We start from the raw sequence: 22,772 nt of genomic DNA on the forward strand, positions 1-22,772 counted from the left end.
GCATTTTGCTGGTTAATTGCTCTGCAATTTGATTAAAATTAAACTGCATTTGCGGTTCCTCGCCAGTTGGCAGTTGCTCCACGAGGAATTCCCTTCCGATTTTCTTGATATTCTTGATTTTCCCCATTTCCACTTCTATCACGTTGCTGCCAGCATATTTTCTTATTAAATTCCAACGCGCCAACGTGAGTGAGCGAGCTGTCCTTCCCCTTCTTCGGCATCCTGAACGACAGCCGTGCAAATTTAGTCACAAATTGGTAAAGTGAGTGCAGTTGAAAGGCGTCAAGTTGCTGCTGAAGGTCCCCATACACACGTGTGCACAAAAGCAATCAATGCCATGGCACCAAACACGAAATGCACTTCAAGTGGAATTAAAGGACCAAGTTTGAGTTCCCAGCATTTATTTTAATTTGGCAACGGAAAGTACACGGAATCACAAGAGCTGTGCTAAATATTTATCTAAAAATAAGAATAAACTACTACAAAAATGGGTTTCAGAGTAAATTTTATGAAATATCCTGGTTTCTAGAAACACAGACAAAGCTCTTAAGTATGCTAACCAGAGTGGAAATCTAACAATAATGGAAACCCATTGTCTTGGGAAAGTTGTCAAGGGAAGCATGGAAGCAGAACCTAAGTGAAACAAGAATATAAAACACGAAATGCATTGAAACTTTTACTCTAAAAAGGAGTTTTTACTTTAAAGACACAAATGTTTGCCTATTCAACAGTTTACCTGGACTCTTTGCTTAATTATTCGATCAAAGCGACCGCTGGCCAAAAATAAACCGAAAAAACGCCACAAAGGAAGCAACAAGTGAACATCAATGCCACCCTTAAAACCCCGAAAAGAGCAGAAGGGAAATCCCGCACAGGAAAAAAAAAACAAACAAACTTTTCCTGCTATTTGCTTAATTAAATGCGCAACGTGGGGGGAAATGGGAAAGGAAAAGGGCAGGCGGTCATCAGATGATACGCAAAGCTCAAAATAATCAACGAAAAATGCCAGGGAACGGAAACGAGAGCAGATAAGTAAGAGTGTATTTGATTACAATACATTAATAGGAAGCGGCAGCCGGCGAAAGGTAAAAAACCATCGAGGATAACGCCGGAAAGGCCACGCCAAAGAAAAGTCCTTTTGCAAGCAGCCGCAGCCGCAGCGGAAAATGCCGCAAAAGGGAAAGGTGCAAAAGGTGGAAAGCGAAGTGCCAGAAATCAAGATATAATAAGGCGCAAAAAGTTAAGTAAAAAGAATGATCAAATATACAGAAAAGCAAGGCTTTTTAAATATGTATATTTAAACTTTAAAATGGGACCTTAACCATAATTTTAGTAAATATAAATTTCATATGGCTAGGTAACGAAAAAAGAATTCTTTTTAAAAAATAAAACAATATCTTAAAATTATAAGTATAGCAAATGCAGTTATTTCACGCCCAGTGTCTTATTTTTTTGCTAAGCACTAACCGAATTTTGTAGAATTTTAATATTAGATATATACCTGGGCAAATATTTTATTTAGTTTGTTTATCGAAACACCGACTATTTTGTAGCAGTGTAAGCGCGCTGAAAACCAGCAATATTTGCGGCAGCACTAAGAGCATCTGCAGGCAAATCATTAAGGCTCCAACTGCGGGTCGGACTAAGCTGTAATTAATGAGCAAGTGGAACATCGTTGAGCCAGGCGCCGAGCAAATTAACTTGAACTGGCGGCTCAGGTGAGTAAAGGGATGAATAGGGGGGGTTGGATGGGGTCAGGGGTCGAAGGTTGGGGGTTCAAGTGCAATTAAAGCAACGCCGCATTCTGTCTTGTAATCATCTAATTTTTCCCCTCCCTTTTCCGCTGCTGACGCGGGCAAAAGAAAGCGGAAACCGCACAAAAGTGAATATAGAGTAAACAGAAAAATATCTCAGATTTAATGGGGAGAAGTCCACTTTCCCTTGCGAAAACTTGTTAAGTTTCGAGGTATTCCAAGGAGGATTTGCTGATGCTGAATTGATTGGCATAGTTCAGCCAATCAATGAAGTTAAGATTATAGATAATTTCGAGTTTCACTTTGCAATTAAACAGATTTTTTACCGCAGAAAAGGCTTCAAATTAATAACCTCATAACTTCGAAGGCGTAGGAATACTGTTTACTCGAACTTCTTAATTAAATCGCATCACCTTGCCCATCAGAGTTTAATTAAATGCATACATGAATAGTCTTAAGCCATCTAATTCGATTCCAGGAATGTTATTATACCGCTTCGATGAATCGCAATTAATCTGCAGAGAAAATCGATTAGGGAGAACCACTCCGGTTTCAGTTCTTGCCACAGGCCTTCTGCCGATCTTGGTAGCCTCACATTGAGGCTAATCTTACTTTTGATTTCCACGTTTTCCATTCATGGAAACCCCTTTTGATTCGGCCCCCTATGACCTTCAGTTGCCACATCCTTATTAAGCTGTATCTGAGTCCTTTGTTGAGAAAGCCTCAAAGTTTTCACGCCCCAACTCCAGTTAATTATTAAGTAGAATAAGTTTCGAGGTATTCCAAGGAGGATTTGCTGATGCTGAATTGATTGGTATAGTTCAGCCAATCAATGAAGTTAAGATCTAAGATAATTTCGAGTTCACTTTGCAATTAAACAGATTTTATTACCGCAGAAAAGGCTTCAAATTAATAACCTCATAACTTCGAAGGCGTAGGAATACTGTTTACTCGAACTTCTTAATTAAATCGCATCACCTTGCCCATCAGAGTTTAATTAAATGCATACATGAATAGTCTTAAGCCATCTAATTCGATTCCAGGAATGGTTTATTATACCGCTTCGATGAATCGCAATTAATCTGCAGAGAAAATCGATTTAGGGAGAACCACTCCGGTTTCAGTTCTTGCCACAGGCCTTCTGCCGATCTTGGTAGCCCCATATTGAGGCTAATCTTACTTTTGATTTCCACGTTTTCCATTCATGAAAACCCCTTTTGATTCGGCCCCCTATGACCTTCAGTGGCCACATCCTTATTAAGCTGTATCTGAGGCCTTTGTTGAGAAAGCCTCAAAGTTTTCACGCCCCAACTCCAGTTAATTATTAAGTAGAATACACAAATTAATGGTGAGCACCGAGTTGAAGGTAACACAGCCCCCAGCCACGCCCTCCCGCCCCTCTTCGAGTGTTTGTTGTGTGCGTTGAGGTGTAAACGTGCGGATTAAGTGTCTCAGTGTCTGCTCCCGGCCTAGAAGATGTATATCATTGGGGTTTCGAGAGGGGGCGTGGTGGAAAATACATCCCCAGTTTTTCCTCTTCTTTAACCACACGAAATTTCCGCTTCGTCCTTAACTTTGCTAATTTTTGTTGCTGTTGTCTTGGTTTTCCTTCTCCCCAAGGTGAGCATTGAAAAATTGATGAGATTTTCTTTGCTTTGGTTTTGAAGCTAAAGTTTGTCGACACTTGAACTTTTCCATCCCGCTGTTGGAGGGGATTTTGAAAAGGAATTTCCGCTCAAAGGACAAGGTGAGCAGAGGAATAGGAAAAGAGTTTTCTATTTAGATAGTTCAATTGGCGTGGCAAGAGGCGAACAGGAAAAAAGCAGTCTAAAAGGAAAAGCCGGAAAAGAAAAACTGTCATAAGAATAGCGCAGTGGGAATGGAGCTTAGGTACAGTACGAGCCAAGATTATAGATAATAGATGTAAAAAATACATAATTAAAGGATAGTGGTTTATTACAGCCATACAATAAATTACAACTTCCTTTAATAATGGCTATAAAAAGATATGCGGAGAAAGCATTTTTGGTTAAGGATAATCCTATTCCGAAGAAGGTCGCAGTAGAGCTGTAATGTGTATTGCAGTTGTACATGCTCACATTCATTCATATTCATGCTGGAACTCCAGGCAAGAAAACAAAATAAATAAAAATTCTGGACATGAATTTATAACGAGACTGCCTAAGCCATATTGATTGAGGCTGGAAAATAAAGCGACATGCAGTGAAAAAGGGACCAACTGAAGGGGAAATGGACGGGGAAAACTGAGACAGAGTTGACGGAGCACTTGGAAATTGCCAGCATTTCTCCAGCATTTCTCCAACATTTCTCCCGTTCGCAGTAAAGTATGCAAGGAAAAGGAAATAAACGACAGTCGCATGCAGGAAATCAAACTTCACTTTTGATTGAGTTTCGTTTGGAACTCGCTCTTAACCATAAGCCGATTTGCGGTCCCTTTAGATCTTTGCCTTTCTTTCAGCTGCTTTCCACGGTTTTAATTGAATTTTTATTCCGACCTGCTGTGGATTTTCCCGTAGCCAACATTTGATCTAAAGTTACTTAACGGGTTAAAGGGACATTTGGCATGCCAAGGATATTTCTATATCCCAACGGCGCACACAAATGAATATCAATGAACCGTCATAAAAGCAGCATCCTGTGCAAGCGAGAGAGCAACTGGCAATGACAAGACTGACACGTAGGCAAACATTTAAGCACCCAACCAACAACAACAGATGCAGGCAAACACCACACAACACAACAAGCTCAAACACACACAGGCGACGACTCAGAGACACATAAGATTTACACTTGACAGGGGCGCCATGGCGTGGGGCAGGTATTTAAAGGGGATGTCCTGTTTCCGTGACAAAATAAAATGAAATGTGGTAAGTAAAGTAATGTAAATAAATATTATCTTAGGAAATTCCCAACTAATGACAGCTTTTCGGGGCGTTTGTCATCGCAAGAACAACAGCAGCAGCAGCAGTGGAAAGTCGGAACCCAAACCAGATTCTGACCCATCACAGACTGCGAGGCAGACTGACAATAACAAGCTTAAAATTTAATGAAATTTTCATGTGCTGGGCAGAATTTCCTTTGAGCCCGAATAATAACCCAATGCGAGTGTGCCGGCCTGTAACACATGGCGTATGATTAATGTGGCAGGATAGACCAGAAAAAAAGGGGATCCCAGGAAGTTGAGCCTGTCAATTAGATGAACTTTTGTGAAATATTCAAAAGAAAAACTGTGAAATTGTTTAACCGACACTTTCATATGTGGAAAAGCACAGACAAACATGTTTTATTTTATTTGCTCTGAAAATTGCCAGCATCTGCATTTGAATGGGACTCCATTTTCCTGCTTTAGTAACGGCTGAGTTCTCTTTATTTTCCTTTCCTTTCCATTTTGCGTCCTTGTGGCGTCAATATGTATTTTTGATTAGCTTCAATTTCATGCGTTTTTGGGTCATGCCTCTTGGCAGCCACCCAGCGAACCCCAATAAAAACTTTGAATTTGCATATGCGATAAATTTTTAATGATCCCTAATGCAGAGCATACCCCACATTTATTTGGGGCACGGAAATTTCCACTTACCGATATGTATAAAGGAGTGTTCCTCGCCTTTGAACATGTCAACTGCAAAGAGAGCAAAGGTATATATGATAAGTATGCATTTAGGAACTTCCTTGGTATATAAGAGTGTATCGTATACTATCTGTGATATTCGAATAGATCCATAACATTTTGTAGTTTGCATATATATTTGCTCCCATTTGACACCCATCATGTTTGTGCCATGCGAGAGCACAGGCTTGAAATGAAAATGTTCTAAACACTTAGTGCCAATGGCCCAGATATCGTTTGCTCACTGATGCATTAAGTGATGCACTTCACACCACATTCACACCAGCTTCTCAAACACTCACACACACAAGCGCGCGAATTTTCCGACGCCCTCTTATTGGAACTTTCATCGTTGACAAGCGCTTCCCTTTTGACCCTAAACGAGGCGCGATTGGTCGCTTGACTGATTGATTGATTGACTGATGGATGGTGGGCGAAATGGTTGATTGGATGCATCAATCGAATTGAGATTTAGTTGTCAATTGGGTCGTGCACTCTCGCATTGACATTATGAGCCGGACTTCTTCGTAACTAGCATACATTTCTGGCATGATAACTGTATTTGATTGGATTTATATTTGCATTATATAACGCCTATCTAACTTGAAATACCATTTTAAGTAACATTTTCTAGTCCTGTTCCTGCTTGTTTTGGTCGCAATTCAAGGCAACCAACGCGCTCAAATGTGACTTTTGTTTGGCTCGCCGCCACAAAGTATTATCCTCACACTGGCTCTCTTTGGCCGACGTTCCATCCTCCGCTCTAATGTTAGTGGCTTGTCTTGGCATACAATTGGCTGCTGTTGCTTTGTTGGTTTCCCTCCCACAATGTTGGCCTAATTAGCAGCTCAAAGAGAACGGCCATTTGCCGCAGTCACACTTTCCCACTTCCACACTCATACACACCAGACAACCACCGCTCACACGAGCATTAAGGATAAGCCAAATGTTGGCTTGCATTTATCACGCATTCGCCGTGTTGGCCAAAAAACCACTTTGTGTGTGGGAGGATACGGAAAGTGGCCAAAAGAAATGGTGGCGGGGGCGACTAAAAATGTAATTTTGGCATTAGGCGAGCTTGGCAAACATAAAATTACCTTGATTAGAAACTCAAATGTGGCTCATGCCGAATAAACCAGGGAAAGGGAGATATGTGTGCCATGGGGCTGGCCACGATTGCCCACGTGGCCATAATAATATCAGCACCGGCAGCGACCTAAGCCTAAAACGACTTTGGCCCGCTTCAGAGCCACCCCCTCTGCTTTTGGGCCAACCTCAAGCCCATATATCAACGTGCACCTGTGCCAAAAGCGGCTGCGGGCAATGGGAATACAGGCAGGCCCAAATGATGCTGCCTTGGGTGTTGGCCGCCATCTGAGGAATGGCTGAGGTTTATGGTGGGGTTGTTGGGGGTGGGTGGCGGAGTGGCACGGTGGGTGGGAGAGTTCGGCGGTGTGAATACCCACATTCATGCATCGCCTGTACCTTGAGGCGGACCAAGTCGTAATAAAAACCAAGCGTCACACATAAAAAAGCAAAGAGGCGGAGATAAAGAAAACCTGTTAAAAGTCGACATGAAATGCACTATTGGCCATTAAAAATATGAAAATGCCATCAATAATTTTATATTTATACATATACACTTGTTTAGTTTCTCTTAAATTATTTCTTATAGCCTGTATACCACCGAAATATTTCATACCCTGACTGAAGGATACTAGGACATATGGGTGAAAATTCTGCAAACTGCTGAGGCATGTCCTCAACTTCCCACTTCCCACCCTCACCATTCGTATCATTACATAACATATGTGTGTGTGCGTTAGCGTTTAGTTTTTATGTTTAACCATAACAAACACGGAAATGGCAGAGGAAAAGGTGGGCTGGAAATGCTGGTGGAAAAGTCCTGCAGACACAAGGCTAATCAACGAAATTGCTGCCTGCCTTTAGATGGCCAGCATATGGCTGAACTAACCCAGCTGAACCCTCTGCCTCTGTTTGGCACTTCAAGCTTTGATTAGAGGGCGTGGCATGATTGATGAACCATTGAATGACCCCAGAGTACTGCAGTAAATCCCTCCACTTGTCCACGACTTTGTTTCGTGCCGGAAAACTTTGAATGAAATGAGTGTTGTAAAGTTTTGTGCCACCCCTTAATCTCTTTTCGCAACATTGAAAAAATTTGCAATGCAGCATGAAAAGTGGCACAAAAGCCCTGACGGCAAAGTTTTTATTCGTTGCTCTCTTTTCAACAGCAGCTAAAAATTAAAATGAAGCTAAGCAGCAGCTGCAGCAGTTTGCATAGCCGGGATTCTATCGCTATTCGGGAATGGCATTAACAAACTTTCAGGTCAGTTAAAAGGCAAAGTTGCTAGCACTCAAGGTGAGTCAATCAACAAAAGGATTTCAGCCAGCTGAAGCTGTTTTTATTCACGGCATTTTTTTGGGGGTTTATTTACTGTCCCTTTAGAAGTTGAAATATAAGAACTGAATCAACACACTTCGCAGTTTATTGCTGAGTTTTATACACTATATAATACGGATCTTAGAATAAGAAACCTTTTTGTAACTCATTTAGAATTTTTGTAAATTAAATTATGATTTTTTGGCTATGTGGGCCAAGAACTAGTCGTCTAAGGGTACTTTTCCCATATGCAGATCAAACATATGTTCCCATTGAAGGGCACTTTCAATACAAGCTAAAACCCCTCGACAGCCAATCAACATCGCTATGAGGCAGCAAACAAAGCACTTGAAGGGCTCGAAATTCGCTTGGCTTTGTCATTAGGCGACAAGTCGAAAGGACATACTTGAGCGAGTGTGGGCGTACTTTCTGAATGGATGTGGAACCATATTCAAAACACGCAACACTTGTCAGCAGCAGGCGTCGGCAATCATTCAACATGAACACACAATCGGGGAAAACAATGAACTGCACAGAAAAAAATACACCTATCGATCTCATATAATCATACAATAGGAAATTTTATGCTAAAAAAAGTGTAATTTTTTTTGTATTCATAACTTTTAGTAATGTAAACCTTTTTTGGGCGAAAGAACCTTATTCACCACCCACTTCGCAACTATGAATACGTAGTCCGGAATGATTGTTCACTTCTGTGTGCCTATGAGTTCGAGCGAGATGATTTCTTTAGTCCTTGGCTTTGAGCTGAGCACTTTTTCTCCTTTTCCTGGGCTGTCATCATTAAAGCATCCCCCATCGCAGCGTTTCCCTTTGCAGCTCCTGTTGCTTACGACTTTTAGTTGCCGCTCGAAGGCATTTGGCACATGATTTTGGTCCTGCGAACAGTTAACAGCAGTCCTTAACACTCATTCCCCGACCAATATGTTTCTGTGTGCACGTTCACGCCTTAACACCTGCAATGGCTTTGTTGACAGCTGAGTGGGTTGAAGGCTGAATCCAAGGAGGGAATTAGGGAACGAGCTGCTTATTATTATTGTGTCATTTCATGAAAAGATCGTCGGCCTTTTACTGCAGTTGATATAAGTGATAATTTAAATTACTAATATATGATAGAACAAGAAGTTGTATTGACCACATTTTCATTATTCATCATTCGATTCGATTTCAAATGTGCCCCCTGAGTATTTGTGTTGCCTACTTGTGAGCGCAATTGGGGTACAAAGCCTTTGCAAAGGCAAACAATTGCTTGGCGGTCGACTTTCGATTGCCTGTTGGTCTAGTCTAAGCCCCCAGAGTCTGTTTGTATTGGTGTTCCTTTGTTTGTTTGGTTGGCTTGCACTTCACTTAATTGAATCAGTGTGATTGACATGTCTCCTCTGCATACATACATGTAGATGTATGGATATGTATGGATTGTTGGCTTCGAATGGAGGAGAATGTGTGTGTGTGTGCCCAGAGATGATCTCTGGCCAGTTTTGGTCTGAATGTGTGAGTACAAGGGTGTCCTCTAGTGCAGCATTCACAATGTTCATCAATTATCAACTAAGAAGGACGCAACCGGGGGGAGGCCTCCCCTCCCATCCTCTCATCAAGAGCACAAACAGAAAAAGCAATAAATCTAAACAAAAGGCCTACCGGGCCAAAGCGAATGATATGGCCAGAGAATGAAGGCCAGCAAGGACGTGGCCATAGATTATGCCCATGTATTCAGCAGCTAGAAAGTCTTGTTTATGGCCACCTTTACTCCCGTTGCTAGTTTCCCTCTGGCAAAACGGAGACCAAAGGCCAATGAATTGGCTCCAGATTTTTAGTTCATGGCCTGTTGGGGTTATATAGCACCATATGTACATATGGAGCTGCTGGATTTTGGTATATATGACTAAGAAATCCCTGATTTTTGCAATGTTTCTCCTACGCTCGAAATTGGTTCAGGCAAAAAGGCGAAAAGTTAAGACCAACTAACCGGCAGGCACAAACTACATGCTGGCACTTTTTTTAGACGCTCAAAAAGGCAATATTCTAGGGGAGTTTGGGTGAAAAGTGGCAGTGTTGAAGCCTTGTACAAATACAATTTAAGTAAAACAAGCTTGGCAACAAAGTTTGAGCAGTGGAAAATGTTCGCTTCCCTTACTTTAGTTTTTTCTACTATGTATTTTTGTGCTCGCTCTGCATTTTTGCCTTCAGATGCAGTTACATGTGTGGAGCTACTGGGAGAACTGGGGAAGGGTGAAGAAGGGGTGGAAAAGCGAGGAAAATGGGACGTGGAGTGTGAAAAGAGGCGGTAAAAGGAGTGAAAGGAAGGATCAAAACGAGTAAAAAGCCAGAAGGACAAAAGCGCAGAAGAAAAGCGCTTGCCAAGGAAAACTCATTGATTGCAACACGCAGACAAGAGAGAAGGACACCGAGATGGTGGGCCAGATGGGGGGAGGGGGGCGGCCAAATGGGGGCGGGAGTGGGCGTTCAAAGGCGTTCACATGGCAAACATAAGTCGCACACTCAAATCAATAGCTTTGACAGCTTGGCATTGTTTGAAAAACGAACCGAAAGAGTCAAGCCAAGAAAGGAAGGTTGATCGAATAAGAGATACACAAGTGCAGGGGCGTGGTGACGGGCTTTTCCAAGGGGGTAAGTGTGTTTGTGTGTGTGTGTGCCAATTGCATTCATTTGACTTGACTTGGCTGCCAATTGTCTCGTTGCAATGGAAAATTTCTGCCAGACGTCATTGAGGAATCGAAAACACACATTAAACTAACAAACCAAATGGATAGAAAATCGAAATTCGAATGCAAAAGAGCTTCTCTCAATCTGTAAATATTTGAAATCATTATTTCGATGAGAAACCAGATAGCTAAATTTTAGAACAAAGCTAGGATTTCAAAGATTTTTCCTTAATTTCTGTGTGTGTGGGTAATTGTTGTTATATTTTGGGAAAATTTTGCCACCAGCACGTGCTATTTCTGCACAATTTCCTCGCATCTGGCAGAGGAAAAATAAATAAATAATATTAAGCAGATGAGTAATGCAAAATTAAAGAGACAGCCGGCAATGAGCGCAAATGGGCAAAGAAAAGAGAAAAAACAAATTGTTCAAGGATTGCAAATTGCAATTACAAAAGGCAGCAACAAAAATCGGCTAAAGCTGCCAGACGAGCCAGCAACAACAACAGCCATCACATCAACAATGAAATGGCAAAGTAAAAAGATAAAAACTACCTTGGCCCAGTATTGAAAGCGCCTATAAAACTCATCGCCCCTGTGTGTGGGTGTGTCTTATACGATACTATATATGTTACTATATCCGTGCATATAGTAGATACAGATACTCGTGCTGGGACCAACTGATTCCCATTCTGCTGCTGCTTCTGCTTCTGCGGCAGCAACAACACCAATAACCAGTCAGAATAAATGTCGTTGCACACCACCGAAGCACCCCGCTTCCCCCTTTCCCCTTCACCCCTCCCACGTAGCAAAGTGCATTGAAGACGTGACCAAGTCGCCAAAAAAAACACAACCAAGACAACTTTCGTTTCATTTCATTTAAGTTTCAGTGCAACGTGGCGTATGGTTATTATGGTTCTGTTTGTTACACTGCGAGCAATTGGCTTATAGTTTAGCCTTAATAGGTTCGGAAATGATATAATAGAATTATATGATAAGTCAATAAATTAATTCCAACCATTTAAGGGGACTAATATTATAAAATGCATTTGTAACTTGGCAATACAGTTTTCCAATATTACAATCAAAAACTGTTGGATCTTTTTTCCGTGTTGCGAGCATAAAACTGAATAGTTTCGAACACGAGCACAAGGACGGTTGATCAGGGGTGTTCAACAGTCTTATCAGTGACAAAGTTTGCCCAAGCCAAGCACTCGACATATTTGTCGACCAAAGATTGGAGGAGGCACCAAGCAGCAACCAGCAGTAGACGGCACAGAAAAAGTGCAAACAAGAAGTATAAAAAAAGATGGAAAATAAGGGAAAACCTGGCCAACCTCAATGCTGTCGCTGCAGCCTGATAAGACACACATACTCGTACTGTGCAAATTGGCCAAGTCATAAAGGCGAACTCAATTTGCTGTTGATCACGTTCCTTTTTAGCCATTTCCCGCAGACCAACTAGTGCAACAATGGAAATCTTTTTATTACCAAAGAAGTGGGGCAGCCAAATAGAAGAGTAAGGCTAAAAGAAATACAATTAAAATTATTTATTAGCCAGCCGACAACAGAAATTGGCCGAGAAGGGATGATTGGGAGGCTGAATTTTGGACGATGGGCTGGGCAGCGGGAACTGGCGCACATTTGGCCATGTCTTTTTGGCCACTTGCCAACCATAACAGAGCGGCAGTGGCAGTAGCAGCAGCAGCAGCAGCAACAATGCGACCAAGTTTTGGTACGCCCATTCTGTTGCCTTTTTGGCTTCTTGGTCTAGAGCTTATTTATGTGCGTTGGCTGCAAAATATGGCGCAGAAAATATTTTCCTCTATTGCCAGCTTTTCATTTTCCATTTTTTTTTTGCAGCAGCAGCAGCATCTTGTATATTTTTTTCTGCCTTATTTACTGCACAAGTAGCCAAAGCTAATTGGGCGGCCATTGGGGGGGTGGCGCGGCCTGAGTATAATGCATTCTGCATTCTTAACAATGTTTATGGATGGAAAATATTTGTTCACTACTCGTATTGCTGACATGGAGAGGCAGTTCTTCAAAGGTGCAGCATTGGACCGTATTTTCGCCACTAAATCAGCGAACTTTGCCAATTAAATATAAATTTTTGGTGTATTGATTTGGAGAGATTTATTTAGAGCTTGGAAATATTGTATACCACGGTTTAATGTATTTCAATGAAATTCCGAAATCAAACATGAGTGAAACCTGAAAGAATTTCTTATACGAACCATGCATTCGTCACCAGCGAGTCTAGAAATCTCTCGTGTTGCTGGACAACTGAAAATGCAATGCAATCACATTAGCAGCGGCTTCGGTTTCTTCGGCGTCTCAGCCTCAGCAATTCTTATCAGCAGAAAAGAAACAAGAAGCCCGAAGAACGGAGACCGAAGACCGAAGAATGTTGAGCCAAAAAGTTTCAGCAAGCAGTGATAAGTTAAGTCACTGAACTCGATCTCCACAGAAGCACACAACCCACGGTTCTTATCAAGAGCGTGTATTATTTACTTTACCCAATATTTTCGGGGCGCTGTCTCTAAAATAATTGGCAAAACGCGTTGGTTAGGGAAGCGAAAGTGAATGATGAATGATTGACAAATCGTGGGAACGGTACTGAGATACCGAGATGTGTATCTAAGGAGGAAGGGCATCACAGGACAAGACCGGGGTTCAATTACCTGGCGACGGGAAGGTAAACGAGCCAGATAATAGATTCGGCGATGTGAATAAACTCATTTCTCTGCTGCACTCGCATCACATCATTTGCCCTGATGTATTACCTCTCCCAAAAACAGATTTGCTAATTAAATGGCAGCCATATATAAGGCGTAATTCCAACAAAAATTAATTAAGGAATTGTCACATCAATCAGGCTGCAAATTATGGCTCTCGTTGTTCTTTTCTTCTCGTTGTGCACAAGAATTTTTAAATAAACAAATAAAATGCAGAAAATAGATTTATGCCCGTGTGCAGCAAAATTTATGACAGATGTAAAAAATGTCCCTCGTTCTATAATATCTTTCCTCGCACGGTTTCATGTATGACGTTGATTCGTTGATTCCGGTGGCAGAACTGCGATTTGCCAACCGAGAACTCGAGAACTCGGGAACTGAGACTGACCAGCTGCCGGTGGCCATATTCATGGCCCTGACTGACACTTTCACTTATAGGGAAATTGAAAAGAAATAAAGAAAAAATGTGGGAGTGCAGAAAACACTTGCGTTGATAATGAGAAAAGTTTCGTCTTTTTGTTCTGCCTACACTTGTTGTTCTTTCTTGCAATTCTCTCTTTTGTTTTCACGATGATCCTTGGTCTGGTAATGAGATATGCACTCGGCGACTTTTGTTTACAGTGCTTCGTCTTATTTGTGTGCAAAGGGGCTCAAGTATTCTTCTTTGTAAAGATCTCGCACAGGGCTGTGTTGTGGCCAGGTGTTTGGGGTCTGTTCGAAATGGATTCGTTTTCCCGGGAAAGTCTGCCAGGCTTTTTCAATTACCTAACCACCAGCTGGTTATGTTTATTCCAATTAAAGTCGGTTGGTCGAATCTTTGAAGCAAGTGTGATCCCAAAAGCTTCTTGGCTTATGTCTCAGTTGACTTACAAAAAATGCTGTACTTTTTGTATATTTAGTTGTTTGAAGTTTTTTATGATTTCTTTTATAACTTGCGTCAAAACAATTTTGCAGCGTTTAAACTTGTAAATTTATTTAATTTTGTGTATTTTATAAAAAATGAGAAACTAACAAAAATTGCATTTTTAATTTTGATTATACATTTTGATCACAATGAACATTACACATCTGCTTGCACTTTAAAGTTTGGAAACACCCAATTTCACAGATTTATTTTCTGTTCAACATTTTAATTTTAACATTGTGTAAAGAAACAAACGGCGATATTTCTTGTTTACACTTTTCCCAGGGCCTTTTGCTTGTTCACAAGCAGATTCTTACATCGGCCAACCTGTCGTATGCTTAATGACGTGTGCATAATATAAATATTTTGCGACGGCAATAAACGGATTTCTTTATGTCAGTTACAATCTATTACTCAACAATCACACAGATCACAAGCATTCGTTGTTTACCAACCTTTTGTGAAATTATTTCCTTCTGCCCTCCAGATCGATCGGCAACGTATTATACGAATGTGTATATATATATATAAAATTCACCAGCACGGATATCCAAAATGCTGCTGAAGTATTCCAAAATGCAAAGTTTACGGAGTATCCAAGACTTAATTTATTTTAACACTTTAATGCGGAACTAATGGATTCCGACTCTTGTACTTGTGTGTAGTTTGTATTCCAAATAAAAAACGAAAATCTTTATAAAATGCACGAAATGTGAGTAGAATTCTCTTCGCTTCTCTCGTTTCGTTGGTTGTTTATGTTTTGGCAGAGATTTATAAATATTTTTGCACTACACTTTGACACTTTGCTTTTCCAGATTGAATATACAATTCAACAAAATGCAGTTTTGCGTTGAGATGGGCAGCAAAATAATCCCATTTGCTTCTTCTGTGTTGCGGTTTTGTTTTTTTTTTGTTGCTATATTTTTAGAACACGCACTTTTTCGAAGTGAAATTCTTGTTTTTTTTTTGGCACTTTCGAGTTTCTACCCTTTTGGTTTTCGGTTTATTTCTGTTTCGGCGGCATCACTTTTTTGTGTGTTGCCGTCTATTTTAAGCAGTAGAAATATTCTGCGGTCAGCGATTTAAAAATAACAATAGCTCCACGAGCAGGAAAATCGAATGCACTTCTTGTTTCACTGGCGTTTTGTTTTCTATTTATTTGGCTTGAAGAATTGGAATTGATTTCCAGTTTCCAGTCGCAGAGATGAATTAGTGTTGTTTTGATTTGACTTGACTTTGATTGGGGCTGTTTCTTATTTGTGCTGGCGTTTCCACTCGAAGAACGCGATTGTGCTTCAGTTGTTTGGCGATTTCGGAAGCGAGCTTCTTCGGCTGCTCAAGAGTCCACGTTTAACCGCTGCGGCGTTCCACTCACTTCGATGAACATCTTGTAACTATTTTCAAAAAGCGCACGAACGCAGCTGCAGAGCGACAGCCAACCAACCAGCCAACGCCAACCAGTCGGTGGCACAAACCAAAAGAACCGAACCAGAGAGCCGAGCGGAGCGGAACGGAACGGCACAAGAGAGCTCCACGCTTAAGAGAGCGAAGAAGAAGCGAAGGGGAGCAGGAGCATCCGCGGTGCTGCTGCTGGTGCTGTTGTGTTGAAGAATGTTGAAGAACGCAGATGCTCTGCTGTAACACTGCCGAAGCGAATGCCGAACGCCAGCCGAACTCGCACGAACAACTGGTTGGTGGGGGGCATGCGAAAGAGTCAGCCCGAGAGCGCGAGAGCAAGCGAGCGAGGGCGCACGAAAGAGCGCCAAGCCTAGCCCCACAGTGCAGTTTCCAAACATCCCCTCCACCCACCAAATCACACGCCCAACAGCACACCGCTCTGCTAACCGCCCACTGTTAGCCGCTCTGTTAGCACCGGCCGTTTTTTGTTTGTGGCTGATAGAAGCCATATGTTCGCAAATTTCATGGCTAAATGCCCAATCTAATTGCCCAAAGAAGCCACAGAATGGCATCTCCACCCACCCACTTAGCCCTTTATCGGGGCTGAAACAGCATTGCATACTCGCCAAATTGGCCTATTTCTTTTAGTATTTGAATTTCTCTGTATGAATGCCTAACGAATTCCCAAAATCCTGCTCCGAAATGAGTAACAAGTAGCAAAATAGTCCGACGGAAGTGGGAATTTTCCAAGATGGTGACCAACTTCAAGTCTAAGCAGAACTGGCATATACATATATCCTTATTGTACCTCAAAAGTGTATGGACTCCCTCAACAATGTTTTTTCCGTTTAGTGAAAATGGCAAGTTAATATAAGTTAATTTTACTACAGTGAATTACGGGCAGTATTTAATATTTAACATAATATATACATACGAGTCAAAATAATATATTTTTGTATGACACTTAGTCAAGACGGAGTGGATTGAAACTTATTAAACAAGGCTTTCCACCGTGCAATCAAAACTCGGTTGTTCTCTAAGTCTAATTTACGGATAAGTTCAGTTGCGTGGTCTTACCAAATCCTGACAAAGTTTGCCATTTGCTGGGCTCGATTGTTCCTTCCCGGTCATTAAAGTCACTGAAAGTATTAACCGAACAACACAAATAACTATGAACGGACAACAATGAGGCTTAAGCACAATAAGCGCTTATTAAATGCCCTGAATGCGAATCAACTTTCAGCTAAATGGAAAGTGCCAGTCGAGGACGCGGGCAAAGTAGCGGTAAAAACAATGAAAATGCCATGGCCGGAAATTCATGCAACGGAAGTTGAAGAAAAGAAGAAGAAGTTGCGCATGATGGGGAATGCCACTTGGGAGCCTCAGGCACCCGCAAGACAGCTCCCAGTCGCCACCCCCTCGGTGCTTGCCCCTTCTCCCCGAACAATGATGGCCAGCTGCTACTCAATGAGGTTTCCTTATCCATGCTCTCTTCGGTCTGCTTTTGTTTCGAATTTCCAGCATTATAACTTTGCGGAGATACTTTGTAGTTTTAGGGGAAATCCTTTTTGTTTTACCTAACAACTCAATTTACTGCAAGTTAAATAATCCATATTCCATACCAAATATAAGACAACGATGCGTATTCTTTGGAAATTATCAGATTTAAATATTAAAGTGCATTCAGCTTTACTCATATTATTAGGCATTGTGTTGATGGTATTGTGAATATCCTGGCTAAAAAGAAGTTGGTCCTTAAATATGCGTCCTTTCTTAAAACTTTCATCCGCCTTTCTTTCCGGCTAGTCTTTCGCTTCTGCTTTCACTTCCGTTTGCTCTATATCCAGGCTCAACCCGTTTCAAGTATCTTTTTGCTCGCTCTACCATTCCTCCCTCGAGTTTTCCTCAAACTCATCCGCCATCCGAAAATTTTGCATGCCTTGGCAGAAACAAAGCGAGCGCAAAATGTTCTGCCGCCTGGGAATTGAAATGGCTAAAACAAGTGGAGGACAGAACACAGAAGAGGATGCTCTCCGGCTCGATTGAATTTCATGCGAAATGCTTTCGTATCAGGCGCAAGGATGAAGGATACAAGATGCCACACGAAATTTGCCAAGAATCGGCAGGAACGGACTGCAATCGAAGGAATTCTAAAAATCAAAAATAATATTCCAAGGCATAAATCAAGGCGGTCCAATACGTCCCGCTCCTCCCAATTTGACAAATGACTGCCTCGGCACTTAGCACGTGCTCTCAGTCAGTCCTGGGAGTCAGTCACTCACTTTGTCCAGGCACAAGGACACATATGTACATATATAGACGGGGACCTTTGCAAAAGTTATTTATGGGACTATGGGCGAATGCAATTTGTTGTGGTCAACAAATCGCTACACACGAAACTCTGTTTGTGGCCAAAAATGAGCAAGATCATTAGAGAGTCGGATGATGGGGATGGGTATGGGGATGGGGACAGAGGTTTATTAGTCACTTCCAAGGAATGCGAGTCCCAAATCCCGAGTGGCGATGGCAAAGGCGATGGCACCAGCGAAAAGGTGAAGGCGAGGCTCCAAATATCAAAAACTCTGCGCTAAAAGCAGCCAAAGAAACGAGCTTAAGCCAAATGGCGTTAATCCATGAATTATTGCCTAAAAGCATGCCAAAGCGCATTAAAGTCGAGGGGTGACAATGACATCGAGGAGCTGTGGAGGCGGGGAGGACTCCTCGGGGCGGGGCGGGGAGGTGAGCGGATCAGGCAGGTAGCCAAAGGACAAGCCAGCAACAAGATATCAATTGAGCATTAGAGGGTCTCGAGCAGTGGGATACTCTCTACACTAAACACATTTTTTTTATAAGGAGAAAGGTAGATTTTAATAATAAATATTCAAACATAGTCTAGGACTATCTGATTTTTATAATAATGAAGTTTTCTATTAAAATATTTGTAGGAGTAAACAATTATTAAATCATTTTAGGTTGCAAAACTGAAATACCCCATATGTCCCCTGAGCATTAGGAATGCCCATGAAAGTGCCAATGGAGAACATGAAACATACATTTTGATTTTTTAACTCCAAAAAGACACGGCGATAAAACAGAAAAAAATCCACACACAAAAAGGCAAAAGCAAAAGCACTGACCGCAAAATAAATAAGAGCCCAACGATAATAAAAAGGGGTAAAGCGAGCCAAATGTTTTGGACCGCACCCATCAGCAGAAGCGGACCAATCAGCCACGCCCCCTCCCGGCAGCGCATCCCCCCGCCCTAGGCTATATATGTATATATATATCGCACTTCTCTGTGTGTCACAAGTTTAGAGTTATTCATATCTTTTTTTTGCAAACGGCTTTTTGTTGTACGAGCATTTCTGTTGTTTTTATGGGTATTGACATTATAATCAACGCCGTTTTCAATTTCAACCAACCTTCCTGGGCCGCACAAAAAAATGGGCTTTCCCCTTCCGCTGGTTCCAAAAAACTCCTGTTTACTTTTGGGTTGCTTTCTGCTCCTTTTTATTTCCACTCTTCTTTGGCCAAAAAATATGTAAATTATAGCTCTGTGCTCGTGTGTTTGTGTGTTTGGGCCATGCGTCAGTCACCTGAGTATTTCACTTTTTCCGTGCTGAATGCTCCCGTTTTTATTGGTCCGACAGATAGTTTTGGAGCTGAGCTGATGCCAAATCCCCAAAGAATTTCGATTTGAGACGTATTCCATTTCCATTTCCATTTGGCTGATGGCCAGCCTGGGAGTCTTGGTGGGAGTTGAATGGAACATTTTCTTAAGGGAAGTTATGACTTTAAAAATTGTGATGCTTAGAATAAAAATGTATGTATTGGAAATTCACTATAGTATTAAATTTCTATTAGATTAACCAATGTATGTAGTTATTTTCTATGTCAAAAAGAATAATCTTCTTAAACATTGCTATGTATGTATTGGAAATTCACTATAGTATTACATTTATATTAGATAAACCTATTTACTTATTTATTTTCTATGTCAAAGAGAATATTCTTCTTAAACATTGCTACTAGAATAACCTACCATACGTTCAATTCAACAGTTGGCTTTCAAAATAAGCTTCCTTTCTTCTCGTATATATACCTACTTATGGGTCAAGCATCTCAGTGGAACTCTTCTGGCTGACAATTAGCTTAAACTGTTCCCCGGGCGACCTAAACCAATATTGGGCCACTGACCACGTCTGGCCATCATTGTGATTTATGGTGCACCTACTCCGCCCCCTGCAAAAATGCTGCAGTTGAGTCAATATTTCTGCAGTGAGCAGACCTATTCGATTTCAGAGCTCCAGCACCAAATTGTGGGATTTAAGGTGGGGAGGGTGAGGGGTGGCGGGCGTAAGTTGACCTTTGTTTCAAAAGCAAACAATGACAATGAACGATGTGAAAGACAAACCGAAAGCACAAAATCCAAACCCCAAAACCGAAAACCAAATGAAAGTCTAAACGAATTAAGTTATGGTTATTGACATTTAATGCACACATTTGACTTGCTCCCTCCTGGATTCCCGTTGACAGACGAGCTGTGTTCCAAAAGTGCCTCTGGAGGGGGTGGTGGTTAAGTCCAGCTAAGCGTTTAATATGATCCCAGCGAGAATCCAACACGTATATAGCTCCTTCCTCTTGCATCTGTGCCTGCAGCTCTGGCTGCATTTGAATCTGTGAGTTGGACATTCAACGCCCTGAACAAACATTTTTTTCCGCAGTTACAGATTGCAGCAAAGCTGTTGGTAAGATGAGAAGTACACCTTTTACATTTTTATTGCACCAATCTTCGATTACCTGCCATATTGCAGTGCTTTATTTGTATACCAGTTAATCGCTGGGCTAAATGGGTTATATTGCGACAGGTGGATGGAACCCTTTTCAACCCTGTAAAGTATAACGAATATATACTTAATCATTAGATTATAGATCCTAAGATCTATTTAAATTCTACGGCTATTTCCGCTGCCTCTTCGCTGTCCCTCAATTGCAATCGAATCGCCGACAACATCCATCATTACAAATTTTCCATTGTCTTGAATTTCAAGTGCAATGTCTGGCCACCGCCTCCTTCGCCGCCAAACCACCCACAAGCGTTCGTTTGTTTCCCACCATGAGCTTTGTTGTTGTCTGGGTCACGTTGCCAATATAGTTGTTGCTACTTTTTTTTATTGGCCACCCTCAGGGCCAAGTCCACCCCCTCACCGCTAACCTTTTGCCAGACAATTAGTCTGCGCGCATGCGTCGCCAGCTTCATTGTCAACTTGGCTTTTTGGCTTGTCCGCCAATTGCCATCCGTCCGCACGTCCGTCCATTTGTTTGTCCGCCGGTTTTAGTTTTGTCGTCGTCGTCGTCACTTTTCCCATATCCAAAGTATCGGGCGTAGTAAAATGTTAATTAAATTCAATTAAAATGCGCTGCGAGTCTTCGACGAAATGTTATTCACATTTCAAGGTTAATTTGATGTGCCGCCGCCTCCAAAGCGCTTTGAAGAAGTGCCAAACTTTACAGCGCTTTTGGGCTTGATTTGTGTGTGCTTGGACCAACTGCAAAGTTCAATCGTTCACTTGGTTCCGCAACATTGGATTTATTTCATGTGCGACTTAGTTGGCGGCTAAGCAAACTCAAGTACAGAATGGAAAAGTTTTTAATTGCCGATGGCAAAAAGTCCCCGTTATCGAAGGCTGCCATTCTAGGGGATGTTTGTATGTGCATCCATTAAAAGCTATCAGCACTTATTGTTGCTTCTAAGATATCCCAAAAAACAAAAATATAAAGGTATTTATTTAATCACAGAGTTTCAAAAGTGTACTTTTCCAAATTGTGCTTACACATAAGTGCATATAGCTCAGTGATTTTAGATGAAAATATGTATGATTTTATTGATTTATAGCACATATGACACAAGTCTGCCAGCCTAAATAAACTTGTATAAAAATCCATCTGTGACCTAACCATCCAACCACAAAATTTCCAAAGCGCATAGTGACGCCAGTGCCGAGCGAGGATATTAATAATAAATTGACTAAAAAAGCATTAAGCCGAAACCGAATTGTAATAAAAATTATTTAGCTGGCCACAAATTGCGGGAGTTGCTGTGCCCCAGATCCAGATCCAGATCCCATTCCCCCCCTCGGGTCGGTGGCCACCCCCTGCGGCGTCAGCTGCCACTTAATGACTGAATGAATGGCCAACACGTTGCCGCGCGGTAGGCGGTGGGCTGTGGGCGTGGCTTAATGGGGGGGTGGGATGAACGGGGCAAGCATGGCCAACAAAGCATTTAATGTTTTTATTTGCGGGCGGCAGAACCTGAAAGTGGCAGCCTGCGCTCCTCTTTAGTGGGGCTTTGCGGCAGGACTCGTGACAAAATGGTTGCTGCCCAGGGGTGGTGGGTCGTGCAACATGTTGTTGCTGTGCCGCACGCTTTAAAAGGGGATTTTTCCTAGAATTTAATTCGGGGGATTTGCCCCTAGAAACGGTTTACCCAGCTCTGTGAGATTAATTGGGGGAGGCCTTCAATGATCCAAGGATCAGAACTGATGCCTGTTTGGCGTATAATTCGACAATTATCGAAATGATTGTGGAGCTTAGTGTGTGGTGTGGTTTCCAGGTGATTTCAATTGGATTATTCTAATTGATTTTGAGGGAATTGGTAATGCGATATCAGGACAAATGTAATTATGTGCCTATTAATGTGTAAGCCTTGAACGGAATTTAGATGGCACCTGAATTAAGTTGTTATTTCTGCTATACTCTTATCGATTTTAAATTATAAAGGAAGCAAAATATTTAAAATGTTTTTAAGAGGTATATTAGTGTATCTAATAAACAATGAAACGGAGTGTCAATACTTTTTTATGCTTTTAACTCGATTACTTCTATCTAGCAGTTCCACACAATTCCCTGCCACTTAAGCTTTCAATTTCCCCACCCAACTCGGCATATTTTCCCACATTTTCCTCTCGCCAACAGCCTTGAACCCTCACCGCCTTCAGTCCACTGATCGCCGCACATAGTAGTTCGTCTGTTCTCGTTTTCTCGCAATGAATTTCCATTTCATCTTTATTAGTTTGGCCTCCTTTTGGCGCGGTCTTTAAACAAGAACTTTGGCACAAATTGCACACGCAGAGCGAACATTCCGACTTGCCTCGAGATTTACAGAAGGCGAAACTGAAACAGAAACAGAATCACAATCTGAAATTTATGCAGTTCGTCCGCTGGTGACCACAAAAATAGAAGCCACTTCAAGGCGCTGACTGACTCAG

At 41.7% G+C, this 22,772-nt stretch overlaps 1 pseudogene; it reads right to left on the minus strand.

Annotated features, from left to right (window-relative positions):
• The window catches only part of LOC122612895, a 37,462-nt pseudogene extending 21,861 nt beyond the window's left edge, over positions 1-15,601 (minus strand).
• Between the last annotated feature and the right edge of the window lie 7,171 nt (positions 15,602-22,772).

This window comes from Drosophila teissieri, chromosome 2L, assembly GCF_016746235.2.
Source record: "Drosophila teissieri strain GT53w chromosome 2L, Prin_Dtei_1.1, whole genome shotgun sequence".
Lineage (NCBI taxonomy): Eukaryota > Metazoa > Arthropoda > Insecta > Diptera > Drosophilidae > Drosophila > Drosophila teissieri.